We start from the raw sequence: 23,141 nt of genomic DNA, 5'->3' as shown, positions 1-23,141 counted from the left end.
TTTTCATTACATTTACTAAAAAAAAAAAAAAAACGCACACACGCACACACCGATTTCTTCATCTCAGTATTTCACAGATCCAAAAAAAAAAAAAGGCTCAGAAATTTCCACTTGACCTTTGCATGTTGGTTGTGAAAGTTAGGAGCTGGAGAACTAGAAGCTTCCTCCATTAGCTGTGCTCAGTAGGTTTCCACCTACATGCTAGTTTGTTTTCTCGGTTACAGCACTTTGATTTATAGCTGAATTTATTCTCAAATTTTGTCCCACTGTTTTGATACCTAGTAGTTACATGGGTATCTGCTATCACATTCTGGTGGCTTTTACTGTGAATGTTACATTCTCGAAAAATTCTGTTTAGGAAAAACAGCTCCAAATGCTTGGGGCCAGAGGAGAGAAACTTGACTTTGCTAAGCCATAATCATAGTTATTATACAAATAGCCACAGGAAGATTTGGTTGCTGTTTGTGGCCGCACAAATCAGTCTCAGCCTGGATTGTCTGGGCTTTGTTTGAATTTGATACTTAACTTTGAACTCGAGGTTTTGAAAATTTCCATTCAGTCTCAGGAATATAACCTTAGGAAATTGGATTCTCAAGAGATGGCAGAAGATAGTGTGGAGCATGTCTTTTAGATACAAAATAGGATTAAAGAGCTTCATCCTGTTGAAATTATTTACCATTGGAGCCTCTGAATACAAATGTACTCCTAAAGGCGGTGGAGCTTAAGGCAGCTGTACTAAGGTGAATAAGAAAGGATTTCTATTATTATACATATGAGATACTGAGAAAGAGATGAGGAAAAAAATTACAAGGCAAACACAAAATGGATGTGGGAGAGACATTCCATTTTCAATGGATGAACATAAGTCAGAGGAAAATTCTATTTTCACTTATACTGACTAACTCACATAAACCAACCAACTCTTATTCAAAAACCTAATCCTGATTTAAGAGTGGGAAAAAGATCTTTGCATTCTGAACCTGTCCTTGCAGTGAGAAAGAAGTGAGTTATGATCAGAACTCTTATCGACAGGTAAGAACTCAGGACATTTGAAGTATACAGTCAATAAAAATGCAAGGAACCTTCCTTTGTGCGAGATGGGGTACTTGATACTGTGGATGCAAAAATGAGCACAAAAGAGAAAGACAGCCTCTAGCCTGGAGGAGTTCAGTATCTGGAGGAGGAGACTGAACAAATAATTTAACACATTTATTTAATAAACAATCACAGTACAATATGATAAATGCAAAAGCCAAAGTATAGGCAAACTGCTGTGGAAACAAAAACTATGAGAAGACAACTTCTGAAAACAGGCTGATTTGAAAACAAACCAGCACACCAATACACAAACACAAAGGTTAGGCAACTTGTTTGTTATCTCATTCTTGTTTTGAGTACAAGTATTTTTTTTTTTTATAATGACAGCCTCAAGAGTGGCTTAGGGGCACTCACCCTCCTAGCAACAGAAAATTCGCCTGTAACTTAATAGTTGGTCTTCTGTATCGGGTTCTACAACTATGGATTAAACCAACCGTGGATGACATACTGTACTGCTTACTGCTGAAAAAATCTGCTTATAAGTGGCAGGTGAAGTGGAAAAAGAGAGGTTACTCATTGGTAATACGTGCAGTAAAACTGGGTAAAGTACTAACAAAAAGGAAAATTATACATATATAAATTCTTCTGCCAAAACTCTACATTAAATATACCATTTAGGACTAAAAATATAACCTTCCTGTTTTACTTATGGTTTCCTTTGCTGTGCAGAAGCTTGTAAGTTTCATTAGGTCCCATTTGTTTATTCAACCTACGGAATGGGAGAAAATTTTTGCAAGTGAAACTGACAAAGGCTTGATCTCCAGAATATATAAGCAGCTCATGTGACTTAATAATAAACAACGAACAACGCAATCCAAAAATGGGCAAAAGACCTAAACAAGCAATTCTCCAAGGAAGACATACAAATGATCAAAAGGCACATGAAAAAATGCTCAATATCACTAATTATCAGAGAAATGCAAATCAAAACTATAATAAGGTATCACCTCACACCAGTCAGAATGGCCATCATTCAAAAATCCACAAATGACAAATGCTGGAGAGGCTGTGGAGAAAGGGGAACCCTCCTACACTGCTGGTGGGAATGCAGTTTGGTGCAGCCACTGTGGAAAACAGTATGGAGATTCCTCAAAAGACTAGGAATAGATTTACCGTATGATCCAGGAATCCCGCTCCTGGGCATATATCCAGAAGGAACCCTACTTCAGGAAGACACCTGCACCCGATGTTCATAGCAGCACTATTTACAATAGCCAAGACATGGAGACAGCCTAAATGTCCATCAACGGATGACTGGATAAATAAGAGGTGGTATATTTATACAATGGAATACTACTCAGCCATAAAAACTGACAACATAACGCCATTTGCAGCAATATGGATGTTCCTGGAGAATGTCATTCTAAGTGAAGTAAGCCAGAAAGAGAAAGAAAAATACCATATGAGATCGCTTATATGTGGAATCCAAAAAAAAAAAAACACCACAAAGCATAAATACAAAACAGAAATAGATTCATAGACACAGAATACAAACTGGTGGTTGCCAAGGGGGCAGGGGATGGGAAGAGACAGACTAGGATTTCAAAACTGTAGAATAGATATACAAGATTATACTGTATAGCACAGGGAAATATATACAAGATCTTATGGTAGCCCACAGAGAAAAAAATGTGACAATGAATATATATATGTTCATGTATAACTGAAAAATTGTGCTCTATACTGGAATTTGATACAACATTGTAAAATGATTATAAATCAATAAAAAATGTTAAAAAACAGTAATCTTCCAACTTCCATCACTTGATACAGGTTTATTGGGGTTTTTGACAAAAAATGTGTATCAACTAATTAAAAAGTAGAAATCTCTGATAGGAGGTGAATTCGGCATTTGTTTAAGATGTTTTCTTCTTTGTACAAATGGGATTAGATTACAAAGCATGGATTTATCTGGGATGGTCTGGTCTTAGGTATAATAAATGAAGCCTTTAGAGTCCACTGGAGATTTCATAATAAGTTGTTTTTTCTCTTGGAGTTAATCTTATCACTTTTTTACAGATAGTTGCATTTTTAAGCTTCATTTAATTTGTGTAAAAAATATTCTATCTCAAGCAAAGCAGGCAGGAGGGGGATTTATTTTGGGTGGTAGTGGTGGCTCTCCCTTGCAACCCTTCTCTGAAGTGACACCCCTTACACAGATGCTGATAAGGTCCAACTGAGATTTGGGCTTTCCAAATGGTTCTCTGTTTTTCTAAAACAGCAGCTCAAGAAGCTGCCGGAACCACCATGTAACCACCAGCTTCCCTCTGCTCAGAGCCGATAATCACAGCACCTTGTGCTTGTATCACATGGGACCTCATGTGACATGAGCACCATTCACAGCCCACTTGGCAAATCTCCACTTTTCAGATATAGAACCAGCTTATAGAGTTCACAGGAGATGAAAAACACGAACAATAAGCACAAACTTAGCCCTCCATAAACAACTGATGCTGGGCTCATCTTGCAATGGTCCCCCTCTAGCCACGGTATTTTCTAAAGCTAAAGGAGAGACTGTTTACTTCATGAATCCACCCTACGTGGAGACTTTAACTTGCTAACTAGGGGAAATCATCACCCATCCCGAGCAAGAATCACCAACAAAGGATTTCCTGTGTGCATGTTCCTGGCAGGATTTGAGAATGCCTCTGTTCCTGAACTCTGAAACAAACATTTAATGAGCTCCTCCTGTTTTGAAGATATGCTATTTAAAGCACAGAGTACCAAAAGATGAATATAAGTCTATGCTTTAAAAAAAAATTGACAGTCTACTTGCAGAGGCAAATAAATCCACAACAATTTAACAAGTGTTTGGAGGCATATTTAACAATATGAGTGACTGGAACATCAGCTCTGGGAGGGCAGGGATTTTTGTCTGCTGGTCACTGCTGTATTCTCAGCTCCTAGGAGAGTTACAGGCACCTATTTAGTGCTCCATTAAATTTTTTTCTGAATGAATGAGCAGCACAGGTGGTAGGTATGATGGGATTTAGGCGGAGAGATCTGTGTGAACGGAGAGGTTCTCCAAGGCACCATGGAGGAGGTGAGATTCCATCCAAGTCTTAAAGTGCAGAGTTAGGTGGGCTTATACATAAAGTGTCTTACTTATTCAGTGTCTCCTATATGCCAGGTACTGAGGGGAGGTAGTGCTAAAAGCAAATCCATCACTGATCTAGGATGATCCTGAGAATTTCACTCCAAGTCTAAAAGCCAGCCCTGTCTGCCAAATATTGCTTATCATTCAAAACATGTACGGAAAAGCAAAAGAGTGAAATAATTCAGGAATGGTCACTAGTCTGACAGCAGATGGTGTCGTAGTGGAAAAGGAGCACATGCGACGTTTGTTTCTTGCCTGTCATTTCCTTTCGTTTCCTGCTCAACATGGTTCACAAGTCCTGGAAAGGAGTGGAAATGCAGAGGGGCAGAGTCGCTGCCCTCTCTGTCACTGCGTGCGGAAGGGGTTCCCTTCGTCTTTGTTTCCTAGCCTGGAGGCTGGATGCACATTAGGCACGGTCGTCTGCCCCTCATTGTCTGTCTAATGCCGAACCTCGCTGCTCTCCCCTCCACCCCAGCCTGTCCCCAGCTGCCACCTCAGAGTCAACAAACAACATGCAGGCACACACTGCTGTCCATCTGAGTTCCTGGGAAATCAAGTTGTTTGTTCTTAATCATTTCTCCTGCAAATCGAAAAATTACCCAGGTGGGCTACGAGCTCTGGTGAGTTAGGAGGTAACTGGGAGGCCAGAAAAATGAACACATCAAAAGAAAGTCTGAAACCTCACCATCACCCGCTCCTTAAGTAGGAAAGCTGGATGCCATGACGTGGCTGGTGGGAATATCACCATTCTTGCTGCTCTCAGTAGCTAAAAGGATTGCCTGGCACCTTTGTCGCAGGAATTCAGTGCAGATTACTTTTTCATGTTGCTGGACTCATGTTTTAGATAAAAATATATATAAATACATATGTGTATGCATATATATATACACACATTTTGACTGCACTGCCTCTGTCGTTTGGCTCTACTGGGAAACACGGTGAATTTAGGAAGCCTCTGTGACATACAGTTAGGGCTCTGAGCTTCAGAGTCCACAGACCTTGGTTTAATCCAAGTTGCCCTGTGCACTACCAGCAGTTAAACCATCTGCGTTTGCATCTGTATGTTGGGGGGTGTCAAATATCCCTTCCAGAATTATTGTGACAGTTAGATGGGATCATTCAATGCACTGTTCAAAGTCACTGAGGTAGTGTGCATATTAATAAAAGTTAGCTATTATTAGGATTACTCTCCTCTGTTCCTCAGTCTTGAGCCTGATCTCAAATTAATGACATTAGTCTAGCTTTCTTGTTATTTAGTCTAATCATTTAAGTCAAACACTGTAGAGGAGGATTTCTCAACATACTAACATTTCGGACCAGATCATTTTTTGTTGTGGCAGGATGTCCTGTGCCTTGTATTAGCTTTAGCAGTGTCTTCGGCCTCCGCTCACCAGATGGCAGTAGCAAACTGCTCCAGCTCCTCAACTATGACAACAAAAACTGTCTCCAGACATTGACTTATGTCCCTTGGGAGCAAAAGTACCACTAGTTGAGAACCACTGCATTACAGTCATTCTGGACTCTTTTATTTTTTTGCCTAATCCATCAACAAACCCTGTTAACTCTACTTTAAAGATGACCCTATCCTAGCCACCTTCATCCAAGCCACTGACATCTCTTTGGTACTTCTGCTTTGGTCTCCTTGCTGGTCTGTTCGGCCCCCAGCCCAAACCTCCACCCTCATTGAGTTCCAAACACAGTGGCCTCCTGGTGTCTTTCCAACTCAGAGACAGCCACCTACCTTTGCAACTGCTGTTCCTCCTGTGTGAACTTCTCTCCCTCCTGGTGTCTCCATGTCTCACTCAGGCTGTCAGGTTTCTGTTCAGATGTCACCTTAGAGGTGAGGTCTTCGCAATCCACCCCGAATTCTGAAACTTCTTAGCCCCTCTATTTTCTCCAAAGCACTTTTCTCCATCTAGTACAGTATATTTCATCTATGTTGTTTGTCTTCCTTTGCTAGAATGTCAACTCCGTGAGGGGAGGATTGTTGTATACTGAGTTACTGACACCAGAGCAATGCCTGGCCCATAGTGGACAGTCAAATATTAGTCACATGAATGAATATATACATATTATCACTATTTAAATTTTTTTTCAAGTTTTAAGTGGTGATAAACACAACATAAAATTTACCACCTTAACCATCTTTAAGTGTACAGTTCAGTAGCATTAAGTACATTCACACTGTTGTGCAACCAACCTCCAGAACTCTTGATCTTGCAAACCTGCAACTCTCTGCCCATTAACTAACAACTCCCCATCCTCCACTCTCCCCAGCTCCTGGCAACAATCGTTCTACTTTCTGTCTTTATGAATCTGACTACTATAGGTAACTCATGTAAGTGGAATCACAACAATATTTGTCTTTTTGCAACTGACCTAATATAAAGTCCTCATTTCATCCATGTGTCAGAATTTGCTTCCTTCTTAAGACTGAATAATATTTCATGATATGTATTTACTGCATTAAAAAAAATCCTATCATCTGTCAATGGACAGAAGTGGAATCCTGGTTATCAAATAGTAATTCTATTTTTAATCTTTTGAGGAATGGCCATATTGTTTTCCACAGTGGCTACACCATTTTACATTCTCACCAACAGTGCACAAGGGTTCTGATTTCTCCACCCTCTCATCAACACTTGTCATTTTTTGATAATAGCCATCGTAATGGGTGTGAGGTGGTATCTCTCGTGGGTTGGATTTGCATTTCCCTATCAATTAGTGACATTGAGCATCTTTTCATGTGCATCATCGCTGTTTTTAACCTCGAGTTCCCTCTTTAGAATGGTTTGTGGCTTATCCAGGCAGCGTCATATGAGTCTCCATTTCTCATACCCACTGTCTGCTCTACTCTCTGCACCTTGGGGCTCTGAATCTCTGTTTCACTCTTTACTCAGCTGGCCTCTGTGGTTAGTGAGGGAAGGGGCTGCCCTTCGGAGTTTCAGAACAAAACAAACCTGTGGATTAAAGTCCATTTTTGTCTTTCTCTCACTGACATCATTCTTTACGCTTCTACAGACAATTATCCCACAGCAAAGTTACAAGAGCAAACAATTAAATGTTCAAATTAGGATGTTTATTGGTGAGACATTCAGTAGCTCTCTGGGTGGATGACTCATTCAGTTGACTCACTTTTATAATTTTAATATAACACTTGTCAACCAGATATTTAACCTAGGACGGGATTTCCTTCCCATCTATTTCTATTTTTCTCTCTTTTCACTCTTGCAACATCTTAGCCTTACAGAGTTATTTGCAGTCACTGACTTACTTTATCTTGTACATATTATCCGTATTTATAATCCATATTAATTAGTAGTAAAATCTGGGACACATTCATGTGTGCTCACTAGAGACCTAGCAGGGATAAAGAATTAATAAAGACATCCCATATCCTCATGTTACATTTTTTCCATTTAGTATTGATGACTTCCTCTAAGAAATTCCAAAATATTTCTCCAAGAAGTATTAATTTTTGCATATAAAACTCTGGGCTGATCTGCCTTTGAGAGCTCATTCCAGCCAACACCTGCTCTTTCTTCACTATGGACTTAGGGTTGTTGCAACTACGACCCTTAGAGATTATAGTGTCATACACAATATAAATTTCTCCATATTCTAAGCCTCAAGGACACAGATGATTGACTGCCCAGAAAGTAGATAGTATGGTCATCTTTCCTTTCTTTCTTCTTTTTACCTGACTTCTTCTTGAATTCCTCTTTTGGTTTCTCTATAAGCTATTTTCTGTCTACGTTACAGAGAGTTCCCTCCCTATTTCTTGCAGAGGTCTGGCTCCTTCTTTTAGCCCTTAAACATAGGTATGCCTTAAGAATCTTTGCTCAGTCTCCTACTGTTTCTTCTCGTCAGTCCCATTCATTTCAAAGTTCCATTTCTCCCACTCTGTATGAGACCCAAACCCAAGCCACTGGCATGACCTTTCCTGAGCTCCACACAGGAATCCCCAGCGTTGGCCAGGAACCTTGTCAGAGCCACCACATCTTGGTAAACCCAGTCCTCTCCTATACCTCCTTTCTGCTTACTGACTTAAGTATCCTACTAATCTCAGCTTACAAAACTTAGGTATCTTTTCTACTTTCATTTCTGCTGTCAACAACAAGTAAACAGTACCTCAAGCATTTAAAGGAGAGAAAGATTGTTTGGGGGTTAGAAGACTCAGGGAAGGCTCCAAGGGAGAAGTAGCTTTGGGGTGGACCTTTAAAAGGACATGGAGAAGATTATGTTAGGTAGACACGAAGGGTGGGGGAGAGTTTTCAGACAGGATGAAGGAGGCCACGTTTCAGGAGGAGGAGACTTAGCTGAACTGGCTAGAACAGAGTGGAAGAGGAGTTATGGTAGAAATCGTGGAGAATCATGACTTCCAAGGATTTTGATCTGAAGTGAGAAGTCCAGAGAACCCAGCAAAGACTGCCCAGCTGGGGTGATATCATTTGAATTTAAAATCTGTTCTGTTGCAGCCCACATTCTAGCTTCTCTGGGAAACTATGAACCTTGGGTAATCCATTCCCTCTCTCTCTACCCCCTCTTTATTCTTCTCTGTGTTCCCCAGCATATTACCCAGCTCATTGGAATTCAGTAAACATTTGATAAATGGATAAAGACGACCTTTGTACAAGTATAAAGGAGTAGTGAGCACAGACAATAAACTGCTACCAAAAAATTAATGTTCCATTTAGTATTAGGACTTCTTAAGCTTTTACGCTTTCCCTCTAACCAGCCAATCCCTTATTTATCCATCCGTCCTTTTCTCACTCAGCTAAGCATTCTTGTTTACTTGTAGTGTATCTGATACAATGGATATAAAAGAAGCTTCAGGAAGCTACTTGTGGGAATCAGAACGACATGTAAAGAAACTCTGAAACGTGCTGCAAAGAAGGACCGAAGAGAAGAATGCCTAAATAGGCACATGAAAAAATGTTCAATATCATTATTGAATTGAATTATCGGAGAAATGCAAATCAAAACCACAATGAGGTATCACCTCACATCAGTCAGAATGGCCATCATCAAAAAGCCCAAATGATAAATGCTAGAGCGGGTGTAGAGAAAAGAGAACCCTCCTACACTGATCGTGGGAATTAATTTGGTACAGCCATTATGGAAAACACTATGGAGATACCTTAAAAAAAAACCAAAAACAGACAGACTATGATCCAGCAATCCCACTCCTGGGCATATATCCGGGGGCAACTCTAATTCAAAAAGATACATGCACCCCAATGTTCACAGTAACACTATTTACAATAGCCAAGACAGAAACAACCTAAACGTCCATTGACAAATGACTGGATAAAGCTGTAGTATATTTATATAATGGAATACTACTCAGCCATAAAAAGAATGAAATAATGCGAATTTGCAGCAACATGAATGGACCCAGAGATTGCCATTGTAAGTGAAGTAAGCCAGACAAAGAAAGAAAGACACCATATAATATCACTTGTATGTGGAATCTAAAAAAGTGACACAAATGAACTTATTTACAAAACACAGACAGACTCAACAGGCAAGAAAACAAACTTACGGTTACTAGGGGGAAAGGGGATGGGGAGAGATAAATTGGGAGTTGGAGATCTGCAGATACAAACTTCTATATATAAAACAGATAAACAAGGTCCTACTGTAGAGCATAGGGAACTAGATTCAATATCTCAGAATAACCTCTAATGAAAAATATGAAAAAATATATATGTATAATTGAATCACTATGCTGTACACCAGAAACTAACACAACATTGTAAACCGACTACATTTCAATAAAAATAAATACACTTACCAAACAAAGAAAAAGGAGAGAAAAATGCCTCAAGTTATATGGATACACCGTGAAAAGAACAACTGGTGGCACAGAATGATATGGAAGCCACACAGAACATTTGTTCAAAAGAATCATCTCCTATGCGCCTGTCAGCTGGATGTATATCCTGTGTGGGAGGTACACTGAGTCAGGACCCCCATTCCTAAGACTTCTTAGTCTAATGAATAGAAAAATACTCTCATTTATTGGGCAACTGCCATTAGCCCATAAACCCTCACATGAAGCTCTTACATAGACAAGGAAACAGATTCAGAGAAGATAGGTAACTTGCCCAACTGGAGTCGGGGTTGATTTTGAAGCTCATGGTCTGTTTACTCTACGGTGCCTCTCAGAACAGGAAAGAAAATGATGTATAAAGTGTAATGGGAACGTAGAACAGGGGATACCTGGAGGAAAGTCAGGGAAGTCTTCCTGGAAGAGCTGGGGTTTTATAGCAGAAAAGCAACAGGATGGCTGTCACCTGTTCTTCCCTCTAATGAAAAAATGTTTAATATCAAGACCTAGTGACAGCGTATTTTTCATCCACCCTGCTGTGTTCTTGAAGGAGCACACAGGTGCAATTTTACTGGTTTGTTTCATTTGGGTACCCGAGGTTCCGTGTAGAAGTGATTCAGGGGTGACATTTCCAGAAGAATTTATTTGCCCCAACCAAAGTCTGTTGCTTGAGGCCTCTTCTCGCCTTTCCCAACCCAATTACAAAAATGCTCGGGGCTCAAAGTTCACTACACATTGTTACAGAAAACAAAGCCAGGGCATTAAGGAAAATAGGCTCATCTTTTCCCCTAGTTCAAGCAGTGCTCAACTGGTATAAATCAATTTATTTGCACTGGGTTTGAAATCAGATATTTGAGTCTTACGTGTATAAAAGGCAAGTCACAATACCCCCAGTCTGAATAATTCATGTTGTTTGCAACGGCTCTTTTAAGCCTTTCTGTTCAACTTGAAGATTAGCTTTTTCTTTTTCCTTTTTCTCCCTTAATCAAAGCTTATTTTGACTCAGCTTTGAGTAATTCCTCGAGCTGGACTGTTCGACTATGGGATTCAGTATTTTGGGGACTTGGAAGCAGGCTGCTGCTGGTTTTTAGGCCTCCTGTATTATTCAACACCTTCGTAAATGATAGATAGGTTGCAACCCGACAAGGCTACTTTCTAATTTCTCAAGGGTCTCTTTACCACCTCATTTTCTTTTCATCAAATGTTATTTACTGAGTAACTCCAATCAACTGCTTTGGTATTGCAGCTTGCTGTGATTCTAGCAGATAATAAATGTCAGTGTGGGCAGGGTAAGAGAGACCAGCCTCACATTTAATACTCCTGTTTATTTGAAATTGGCTCTACTTTCATCAGCCTCCTTCTCACAGAGGGCAAGACCTTTACTCAGCCATCTTGATAAGATCCCCGGGGTCCCTGTTGGTATCTCTAGGATCTGCCCTGTGTGTAAGAGAAGAAAAGATCTCAAAGATCTGAGAAACAAAGCCATCTATTACGTGTTTTGGAAATAATATTATGTTGTGTTTTACAGGCACAGAGGCATATTAATGTGTAGTCTATCAAAGACATAGGAACAAAGATGTGAAATTAACCTGTCACAGAGGGGCTAGCTGGAAAGCATCATTTCTACTTGGCAGGCAGGGAGATGAAGGTGGGAAGGCATAAAGTACAAATACGTAGAAGGCAAGTCAGAGTGGCCCCTTCTACACTACAGTAACCATAGTACATCAAACCAACCACCCTTTCATGCTGAGCTCAAATGCAGCTCAGCATCCCTCTCAACACAAGTCTGCCCAGAAGCCACTGGTGATCTTGAGCTGCCACACCAGAGAAAACTCTTAGCCATTCCTGATCCCTTAGGTTAGTTATGTCCAAATGCTGGGACAGTTATAGACAACCCAAGAGGCAGCCTTAGAGCTATTCTCCATCAAATACTATATTAAAATAATCTAATAAGATGGGGGGAGGGGAGGTCTGTGTGATTATTTAGCATTGGCAGCATGCCATGGTTCTTGCTGTGGTGGGTCTTCCATCACAGCTCAGTGTTGGTATTTTATCTTGTTAATAGTCAGTTTACTGCATTACCAGCTAGTTTGTTTCATTAATAGTTATTTTACCTCATTAATAGCAGACTCCCACCTGCTTTGAAGCTTTTGGCCAAGATCCGAGTGGACTCTCCTGACTTTCAGGAGTGGCATCCATGACACTTTACACTCCAAAGCGTCTAAATTTTGTATTTGTCCCTGTGTGAACTGCAGGTAAACAAGAGATACCACATTTTGCCATTTTACAGTCTACACAATGCAGGTGTACCTCTGCTCTTTTGAGCTCTAACTATGGTAGCTCTTCATCCAGATGTTTATGTCTTTAACTGTGCCTTTTGGTGTGACATTTCATTAAAGTTCTATAAAATCTATGCCAAACACTAGTTGTTTCACATGTATTCAGTCTTACCTTCATGAAAAGATTTTTCAGCTCTTTTGAGAGTCCAAGTAAGGACTAGACAGGATTCCGGTTTTCCTTCTGACCTTGTGGTTTTCAGAATTTATGAAAAGCTGATTTAGTGAAGGCAACACCTTATTTCAAACCAGTGCTAGAAGATATTTTATCATTCACATTAATAATATCAGATGTCAACTTCATGGCCTCACTCAAAAGGGAATGCAATGGAGAGAGGGAAACACACATTATCTTCAGCACTGTGGGTTTTCCCTAGATGCCATCTGCAAATGAATGGATATGCCAACCTGGTGTAAAATAACCACAATTTTGCCAGACTATTTTAATATGGTGCTTAATAAGGAATTTACCACTAACCGCCTTCAAAGGTCTCTTCTGGTTCACAGAGGCGATGTCAGAGACTAGATCCCAGAATCCCTGACCTCATATGGTTCTAGATTAGAACTGGCCATCCAGAAGGACATGTGTAAGATCTGGAAGGTGAAAGAGAAAGACAATCCTTTATTCCCTCAGGGCAGTTGGAGCCAGATAGGCAGGCAGAGGTATTTCACAGCAGCTTCCTGATGAGCTCCTGAGAAACATGCTTCATGACTGCAGAGGGGGCTGGTGGGAGTTTCTCAGAGACTTGAGAACCACAGCAGGCTCTGAGTGAGCTCTACAGAACCACCTGCTTCAAAGCTTTGGGCTGAGATCTCTGTGAACCATTCCCAATCTCTACTTCCCCAGAGCTTCTAACACTTGCATAAGCCCCGAATTTCTAGTCAAAATTCATCACACCTGAAATACAGAGTAACATCTCTTTCCCTGTCTGAACACTATTTCACATAGCAAGTGAATGAATAAAAGAATGAATACCCAGAATATATATCACAGCATTATTATAGATTGCTTCATCCTACTACGAGAACAACTGAGACACAGACATATGTTGCTGAATACTGGAATTTCTCCTCTTCCCTATCCTCCTTTGCAGCTGGTTGGACCATGTGACTAATTCTGGCCATGAGAACTATCTGTAAGCAGAAACGATTGACCACTTCAGGACAAAGATATTTAAGAGCTTCTTGTGCTGCCTCCACTCTCTATTCCACTTCCACAGAGACCCTGTGTTATGAGGGTTGAGTACAAGATGGCAGAGCTTCCATGAGCCAGGGGCTCTGAATGCTATGAGCAGCAGAGTAACCTTGTTGATCTTTGCTGGACAGGTAACGTGCACAAGAAAGAAATCTTTATTGTGTCAAAGATACTGAAATTTCAGTGAAATTGTTACCACCACTGGCCCTAGTTTAGCCTGTTTCACAAGCATAAGATCTAATTTTTAAGATACAATAGAGCCTGTTCCCTAAATTTGAAACCACAAGTGTACCTTCTAAGTGACAGGTACTAGGTTATTATTAAAAGAAATGTACTATATTATTAAAAGAATCCTGATATAAGTTTAAAAAAAAAGAGTAAAAAGAGAATCAGAAATAGTGTGTGCTGATACTTACACAGACAGACACATACATGTGAAGTGCTCACTCAATTGTTAAGAACTACAAAGCTATTAGTTAACAAACAAATAGAAGACACAAAAATGTGATTCACAGTGAAAACATGAATTCCAAGCAAATATGGGAAAGCATTCTCCTTTACTAGTAATAAAAACGCAAACTGAGATAAACTATCACTTTAAAGTTATGAGATTATCTGTTGAAGTGTCCATTTTAGAAGGATAATACCTCAAGTTGGTTGGCTTATAATAGGAAAACTTGCTTACCCAAATTTTGGGAGTAGCAGCATAAACACGTGTTTTTAGAAAGGAATTCGGTAGGAAACATGACATAAAAGTGGTTCTAATCTTTGCCCTCTTAATCCTACTCTGGTGAATAATTGAAAAATGGAGGAAACATGGACCCACACACATGAACAAGCTTGTTGCCAACACTGTATATGATAATGTAGAAATGGAAATAATAAGAGAAGATGTAACAACTATGGTGTGTTAACATGATATGATGCTGTATCAGTTACTAAAAAGATAGTACAAAGTGGATTCTTAAACTTGACCACACATCAGAATCACTTATTTTTGGGACCCAGTCCCAGAGGATCTGATTCAGTGAATCTGAGTTGGAGCTGAGATTTCGAATTCCTAACAAGTTTTCAGATCATACTCTTGATGCTGGTCTATGGACCACGCCTGACATAAGGAATGAAAACTATACGGCACCACTTATAATATAATGCTATGTGAGGAAGAAGAAATTTTGAAATCATGCACTAAGATATATCGACTCAATAATACAAAGACATGTTAGTGAAACAGTGGCTGAATACAAGATGAGGAACCGGCCAGCAAAACTAGAATTCCATCTCTGACGGCAGACTCCATAGGCACAACGCTCTGGTCCTAAAAACTCTTCAAGGCTCTCTAAAAAAGTTTTCAGAGAAAGAAGAACTAGCAAATTACACAGAGAAAACTGCAGGATATGTGTTAGTATTTAAGTGTCTCAAAAGCAAAGCATTGGGCTTATATATAGTCAATTAAAAGTCAACTCTTAATTATAGACTTATTTTAAGATATGTGTGCATTTAGATTTATTTGCTGTGGTATGGAGTAATGCTATACTATCAGTATTGGTCAATAGTTTTAATACACCAATCCCAATCAAACTTATCAATGACAAGAGAAAAGTCCTTGCTACCTCTGTCCCAATGCCATTCATCAAAAGGCTTCACTCATCCCATCTCCGACTAAATGCTGTCGGTCACTCTTTATTCCATGCACCATCTACTCTCCACGCAACAGCCTCAGCAGATTAAATTACATATATAATCAGTTAAAACTCTCCAATGGCTTCCTACAGGAAATTGAAAGGAAAAAAATTCCAAACTCTTCAGTACAATGACCATATGCCCTGGTTTTTGCCTGTTGTCAGTAACAACCCCCCTATAATTTACAAGCATTCTAGCTTGGACAAAAGGGATAAGAAAAGTTCTGAGATTGTGATTTATAAGAAAAACATCTATTTGGTCTTTGCCCATGGTTCCTGACTCACAGCTCCCCAAATCCTTGGATTCCTAACTACAGAAAGTGACAGAGATATCTCTTGTTATGTTAATGAGGTGAGGACTCAAGGATCTGAACTGGTTGCCAGAGGAAGCAATCATGTGTTTAGATCCCATCCAGTTACTCCCCCTACCTCACCTCCTTTTCTCCATCCCTGACTCCCAAATGGGGCAGGAAAAGGGCCAATGATTTAATCAATCACAACTATGTAATGAAGCCTCTATAAAATCCAAAAGGATAGGGTTTGGAGAGCTTCCAGGTTGGTGAACACGTGGCAATCTGGGGACAGTGGTGTGTTCGGACATAGCACGCAAGTTCTGCGATCCTTCCCCAAGTCTTGCCCCAGGCATCGTCTCCATCTGACTGTTCTGGAATTATATCCTTTCATAATAAACCAATAATCTGGTGAGTAAAATACTTCTCCCAGTTCTATGAGCCACTCTGGCAATTTAATCAGACCCAAGGAGAGGATCCTGGGAACCTCTGTTTTATAGCCAGTTGGTCAGAAATTCATGTAACAACCTAGACTTCCAACAGGCACCTGAATTCCAAGGAGAGGGTGGTGGGAACCTCCAGTCTATAGCCTGTCAGTCAGAAGCCCAGGTAACAACCAGGACTTGAGACTGGCTTCTGAGGGATGTTTGGGGCGTGCTAGGGGGAGGGATGCAGTCCTGTAGCACTGAAACTTAACCTGTGGAATCTGATGCTATCCTTGCACAGACAGTATCAAAACTGAGTTCAATCACAGGACACCCAGTTGGCGTCTGGAGAACAGGTTGGTGGTGTAGGATCCCTCTTTGGAATTAGTACCAGTAAATTATAAAATATCAAACATTACATGGGATATACTTAATTTAAATAACATCTTCTCATGGTTTATTTGAAATCCAACTTTAACAGTTTCTTATATTTTTATTTGCTAAATCTGGCAGCACTATTCCTACACAATGGCCTTACGAGTAATGTCCTTGCTTACCACTCTGTCCTCACTGTTCCCACTCTCCTCCGCTCCAGCCCCACTGGTCCTCAGATGCCTTGAATAGCCACACTCATCCCTTCCTCTGGTCTCTGCACTTGCTCTCTGATGTCCCTGAATCACTCACCTTATCTTGTATTCACTCAACTGACTCCCAGTCAACAGGGTCTCAGCAAATGTCAGTTCAGAAACTTTCCCTGATCACTCCAGCAAAAGAAGCCTGAAACCCTTTCTTCTTTCACTACCTAAGATAACAGCATGTATTCATGGCTGACTTTCTCTCTCCATTAGAATAGATATTCCATCAGATCAAGGGGACCTTGTCTTCCTTGCTCACTGCTGAGTTGGTGTATACATGCCCAGTGAAAAGCTTGGAACACAGGAGACACCCAATAATTAACTGCTGAATGTTAAATTGACGAAAATTTGTGCATCAAAATTTGAGTCTTGAGTTTCTTGGCACTGGAGTACCCACATAATTTTTCTCTAGAAAGTGGGTCACACTTCTTAAGAAAGACCTAAGACTTGAATCTGAGCATTTCCAAATGTTCAGTGGTAGTGCACATGGTAATGGTTTCATAAAGCATGTTAATCAAGGAACCACAAAAATCTTTTAATCTAGGAGGTTTCCTCACCACCATTAAAATACTGATTATATTTACAGAGAAACTGACTCATTACCATGCAGCTGATAAACACGGCTGAAGGGAGACCCCCGCAGAAGTGTATTTGTTAGAATTGCCAATTCCAACTGCTGGCAGGAAATAATCATTTTAAAGATTGCCACACAAAAAACTGACATTCCTGCATCATCATATTTCCTCTCCCTACAGTAGAAGCAAAGATTAATAAAGGTAATAAAAAGCAAAGCTACCATATTCAAAAATAAAATGTTAAGGGTTTAGACATATATGATGACAGATGTTGTAATAATGTCTAAAATAAAGACCTAAAATAACTCTTTGAAGTTCCAAAAAGTCTGTCAGCTGTTAAAATAAAAACATTTTAAAGGATGGGAAGAAGAAAGTGATTGCATTCTTTAGATGGATTGTATGTATGAAACAATTCTCTAATCGTGTATGTAAATAAACACACAGATGCACACACTTGAAGTAAATAAAATTTGCTCTCTATTTAAATGTAAACAAAATGTGTGTAATGTATATTTAAACATTCAAGCACCAAATTTTCAGTCTGATTTTCTTTCTCCTGTGTCTACTATTTTAAAATAAGATTCCTCTTCATTGATGCTGCAGATAATTTTAATGAGCACATACAGCTCCAAGGGAACCTGGCTCCCTACTGATCTGCTGTTGGAACTAGTACCAAGGTTGTCACACCAGCACCCTGTCTTCCTGCCCTGTTCCACTTTCAGGTGCAGGCCCTCTGGTTAAAGAGCTGCAATGTGGCACATCAGGCAGGGTTAGCGCTGCACTGACCTCAAGTACAGCTAATTCCACAGCCTTCGCTTGTTCTAGAGAACATTTTGTATTGCGGAGTTAAAACTAATTTCTATAATGCAAAAATCTGACTGTTATCTGATAAGCTTTTAAGACTTAAGTGAGATCAATCTTAATTTTTCTCTCTTCTGATTTACTTCTCCATTTCACTCAGATACATGTGAACTTCCTAGCTAAAATGACAAATTTAGCAAATGACTTGCTAATTATAAGTAATCAGCTCATGATTATATAAAGAGGTTTTCTACAAACTCTGCCTTCGGTCATGTTAAAAACTGCAGTGATAAAGTTCAGCACAATATACTGAAGATGAATTTAAGATTGTCTGGAGATGAGCTAGAAAGAACATTCTTCAGTTTAATGCACTGTACTTCTATTTCAACTTCTACTCTGGGATAATCAATTGTTAATCAAAAAAAAAAAAAAAAAAAAAAAACTTTAGACTGAATACAGGGTCCAGCACCTGAGGATCTGGGTGGCTTTTGTCCGACTCTGGATAATGGAAGACATTTTTGTTTACTTCACTCTCTAATCAAGGCTAACCTCTAGCTGACTTTGATGGCAATAACTGGATGTACTTTTATCACAGAGATGTATCCTGTTCATTTTTATTCTACTCAATAATGTCATTAAATTCAATACAAGGAGAATATTCTGCTTGTTCTCATGCAGCACAAATAACTTGTCATCACTCATCTGAGCTCTACTTAACCTGGCTGGAGACTGGGGCAAAAAGCAGAGAGAGTACTAGGTAGAGATGGAAAAAGACTAAGAAAAAATTGGCAAATTCGGTTGGGAAAGAAGCTATTTTGAAATTTTATAGAAATACAAACCCCAAATATCTGTAGATGTATGTGATCCCATGATATTCAGTTATATTAGAATTTGGTCTATAAAGGAATGCAAAATTGTGCATATGTATGAGGAGCATTTTTTCAACACCATTTGTGTTTTTACTTATGTAGACAGACATGAAGTCCATTTAATGAAAAATTCTAAAGCTTATAAAAATAAGAAAAATACATTTTTTCAGCTTTATTGAGATTTAATTGGTACACAACACTATGTAAGTTTATGGTGTATAACATCTTGATTTGATACACTTATGTATCACAAAATGATTACCACTGTGGTATAGTGGAGGTATTAGTGAATACCTCCATTATCTCGTTTAACTGCCATTTCTTTTTTGTGGTGAGAACATTTAAGATCAACTCTCTTAGCAACTTACAAATATGTTCTACAGTATCATTAACTATAATCACCAGAATTCGTTCCCCAGAACATACTCATCTTATAACTAGAATTTTGTAGCTTTTGTCCAGCCTCTCCCCATTTTCCCCACCCACTAGCCTCTGATAACTATCATGCTAATCTTTGTTTCTACGAGACCAGCTTTTTTAGATTCCACGTAAGTGATATCACACAGTATTTGTCTAAGAAATACATTTTAATTCAATATTACACATTAAGGCATTTTTGGTTTTCATTTTTATCTTGAAACTATCTCGAGCTTATAAGAGTTGCAACTGCAGTAAAAAGGACGTTTTTTTCCCGAGCCATTTGAGAACAGAAAGAAAGAAGAGCAAATTAAACCCAAAATCATGAAGGTAAGAGCAGAAACTGATGAACTAGAAACAGAAAAACAATAGAGAAAAATCAATGAAACCAAAAGTTGCTTCTTTGAAAAGATCAGTGCCATTTATAAAACTAATCAAGGCAAACAGGGAAGACACAACTTAACCAGTATCAGGAAGGAAAGGAGGATGCTGCTACCGATCTGACAGACATTAACAGGATAATCAGGGAATATTATGAACAACTTTACGCCAATAAATAAATAAAAAAATTTAAGTTCAATTGTAATCAAGGAAATAGAAAGGAAGCCTTCATTATACACTTGTGAACAGCAAAGTAACACATGCAAGTAGTGAAAATTCAAGCAGTTCCAAGGACCTCAGTATCCCCACTCCAAGCCCAGTTCCACCTAAATATGCAATACAGATATGAGTAAGCACAGGTCTTCTCTTTTTTCCATCTAATTGGATTATACTATATTAACTGATCTACCTCTTTCTAACTTTCCCATTAAGTGTCTCTTGGAGACATTTATGTGGCAGCACATTTATTTTAACACTTGCATATAATTTTTCTGTTTACATTATGAAGGGATAGCAGTCTTCTGCTTATGGACATTTAGACTGTTTTAGATCTTTTCTTATGAGTGACAATGCAATGCATATTCATGTAGAAATACCTTAGGGTATGTGTCTACTGACATTTTCAAATTTTAAAAGTCTTAAAACCAAGTAGTTCAAGTAAACAAGAATGTGAAATGAAGGCTGCGTAAAAGGTATTGTGTCCTATCTTAATTGTGAATTTGCTTTATGCCATAGAATGTAATGTTAAAAGGTCATCATATGATTATTTTGCCCAAACGCTAGATTCTGCCTAAATCTCTCTTTACAACAGATGAAGGGAGGTTGAAGCTATTTATTGACAAGGGCAGTACTGGCACCTATGAGTCCAGACAGGGCTCCATGCAAGAGTAAATGTCACAGGAGCAAAGTCCCAACCTGAAGCAGGTCATCCTCTCCCTGTCTTCCTAGCATCATCTGCAGCTCTACCGGGTACTTCACTGCTTACATTCACAGAGTCCTTTGAATTCCACGATGTGCAGTTTACTCACTGACACAGCTGAGACCCTGAAGTTGAAATCAAGTTAAACTTTTGGCTCCTGTTCCACGTGTCTTCCAGCATTAAATCAATGACTTTGTTATCAATGCTTAATTATCTGCATCATCCCCAGATACATCACATTTAACAAAAGACAAGATCAATAAGGAAGAGGAAGATCAATAAAGATAAAACTGAAAATGCGATCTTAAAGATGAAGCCACCTGTGGAAGACGACAGAAAAATAAAGTAGAACAAAACAAGGTAAAGGTGGTTCAAAAGGGCAAATGGCCTTTTAAGAGTTGACAGAGAAGGCCACTGTGGTGATATAACAGATAAACAGGGCTGCATCGGGTATGGAAATTTACCAGATAGGAACTGGAGTAAGAAAACCTTGGAAATATTAGGGAAGAAGGGAAAAAAAGTCAAAGCCCTGGCTTGTCTGCCTCCTCTACTTTAAATATTTCATCAATGTGTCCACTTATTTCCCACTAAATCTTAAATCTCAAACTGAGCAGTTATAGTTGGATTGAATTCATTAACCATTTCTTTAAATTACTGTTCATCATATGATTGTCTCAACTAAATTGAGAGGGAAAAAATAATGCAGGAATAAAACATAAGGTATATCCTCACCAGGAAAAATCCCATAAATAGCAGTAAAACAACTATTTAACAAATTAAATTAACATGGTCCCAAGCTTATGAAAAGGAGATACGGCCATTTTCCAAAAGTATTTAATATATACCTGAAATTAATCCTTCATGTCTCATGTCATAGAAACAGCAACCTGCAGGAATTTTTAAGTAAATTTTTTTTTAAACAACTCGAAACTATGGCAACTCCAGTTTCTGATGACTCTTCAGGTGCTCAGACTCAGGGGACTGCACTATTTCCTGTGGTTTCCTTCCATGCGGCCCACATGTTTATCAACAGTCCTTTATTACACCCTCCTTGAATTCCCCTAGTTGCAGTGTGTCTTCTGTTTCCTGCTGGGACCCTTATCCAATAGAGTGTGAGCGTGGAATATTCTTGCAGGGAGCTTGGTTACAAAGGGAAAGGCAGGTAGGTATGAGTAGAGGAAGGAACAAGGTCAAGGCATCTCTTTATTTTCCTAATCTCTTTGAACATGTGTGCATCATATTAGAGTACAAAAAAAAAGCACCATATTTTTAAAAATTCTTACAGTGACATCTGGCTCTAGCTTCACTTGTTGAGATTAAGCTCTAGAGAGCTACTTCTAACTGGGCTTGCAGAGTGCAGGAGAAGGGGGCACACCCTGATCTTCCATCCCTGGGGACTGTCTGAAGTAGGTGCTCCTCCCCCAGAGCACGATGGTCCTTTTGGAGGTAGGTAGCCTGTGTGTTCGTTCAGTACTTTGATGAGGTTCCCAGGGCCTCATATCACACACAGCTACTCCTCCCAAGTCAGTCCCTCCTGGGATACTCTGTGCCTCAGGTCCCCCCCCCAGATGCAGTCCCAGCAACCGTCCTCCCCATCTCAGCAGCTGGAATCCACTTCTCACCACCTCTGGCCTAGACACCCACAGTGGATTCTCACTGGACTCCAGATAGATAGGAAGAACATGCAGCATTTTCTCCCAGCCCCTCTTCCAGTGCCTCGAGAAACCCAACTCTCACAAGAGCCCTGATCACATCATTCTTCTGCTTCTTCATTGACTTTTATGGACTCTTAAGATAAAACGGAAGTATGAAATAGAAGACTCTTCACAACCCTGCCTCCAGTCCATCCTTACTGCTTTAGCTTTGGTCACTCACTGGCCTTCCTCACCAATCACCTGTCTGTGCTCCATCTTCACAGAACTAATGCTCATCCCTGAACACCCAAGTATGTGCAGTGTTGGTGGTATAGTGGTAAGCACAGTTGCCTTCCTGAACACCCAAGTAGCAGAAGAAATAAAAACTAAAGAGCATCGAGAATATGAAAATGAAAATATGCATATCCATGTATAACTGAAATATTGTGCTGTACACCAGAAATTGACACATTATAAACTGACCATACTTCAATTTAAAAAATAAAGAACACTGAAGGAACTACATTCAGTACCTTGTAATATCCTGCAGTGAAAAAGAATATGAAAATGGATATATGTATGTATACGCATGACTTGGACATTGTGCTGCACACCAGAAATTGACACATTACTATACTTCAATTAAAAAGAAAAAAAAAACATTGATGATGTGTTACCCACTGTGGCCGTAGTTTGGTATGTATCTCATTTAATCCACACAACTGACAAGGACACTGAGGCCCAAGCACGTTGAGTGACTTATCCAAGGCTTGACAGTCAGTAAGTGGTGGAGAAGTTGCTGAGTGGGGCCCGGTCTTTTCGACACACTGTGACCTCCAAGGTTCAGAGCAACCACTGGCAAAGCTATCCCACCTTTCCGCCTGGCTTCTTAAAGCACCGTTCTGCTTTTTTAAAACAAAGGCTGGATTTTCATCTCCTCTGAACATGGCTACA

Source organism: Camelus bactrianus, chromosome 17 (genome assembly GCF_048773025.1).
Source record: "Camelus bactrianus isolate YW-2024 breed Bactrian camel chromosome 17, ASM4877302v1, whole genome shotgun sequence".
Classification (NCBI taxonomy): Eukaryota; Metazoa; Chordata; class Mammalia; order Artiodactyla; family Camelidae; genus Camelus; species Camelus bactrianus.
Note: the sequence above shows the minus strand (reverse complement) of the source record.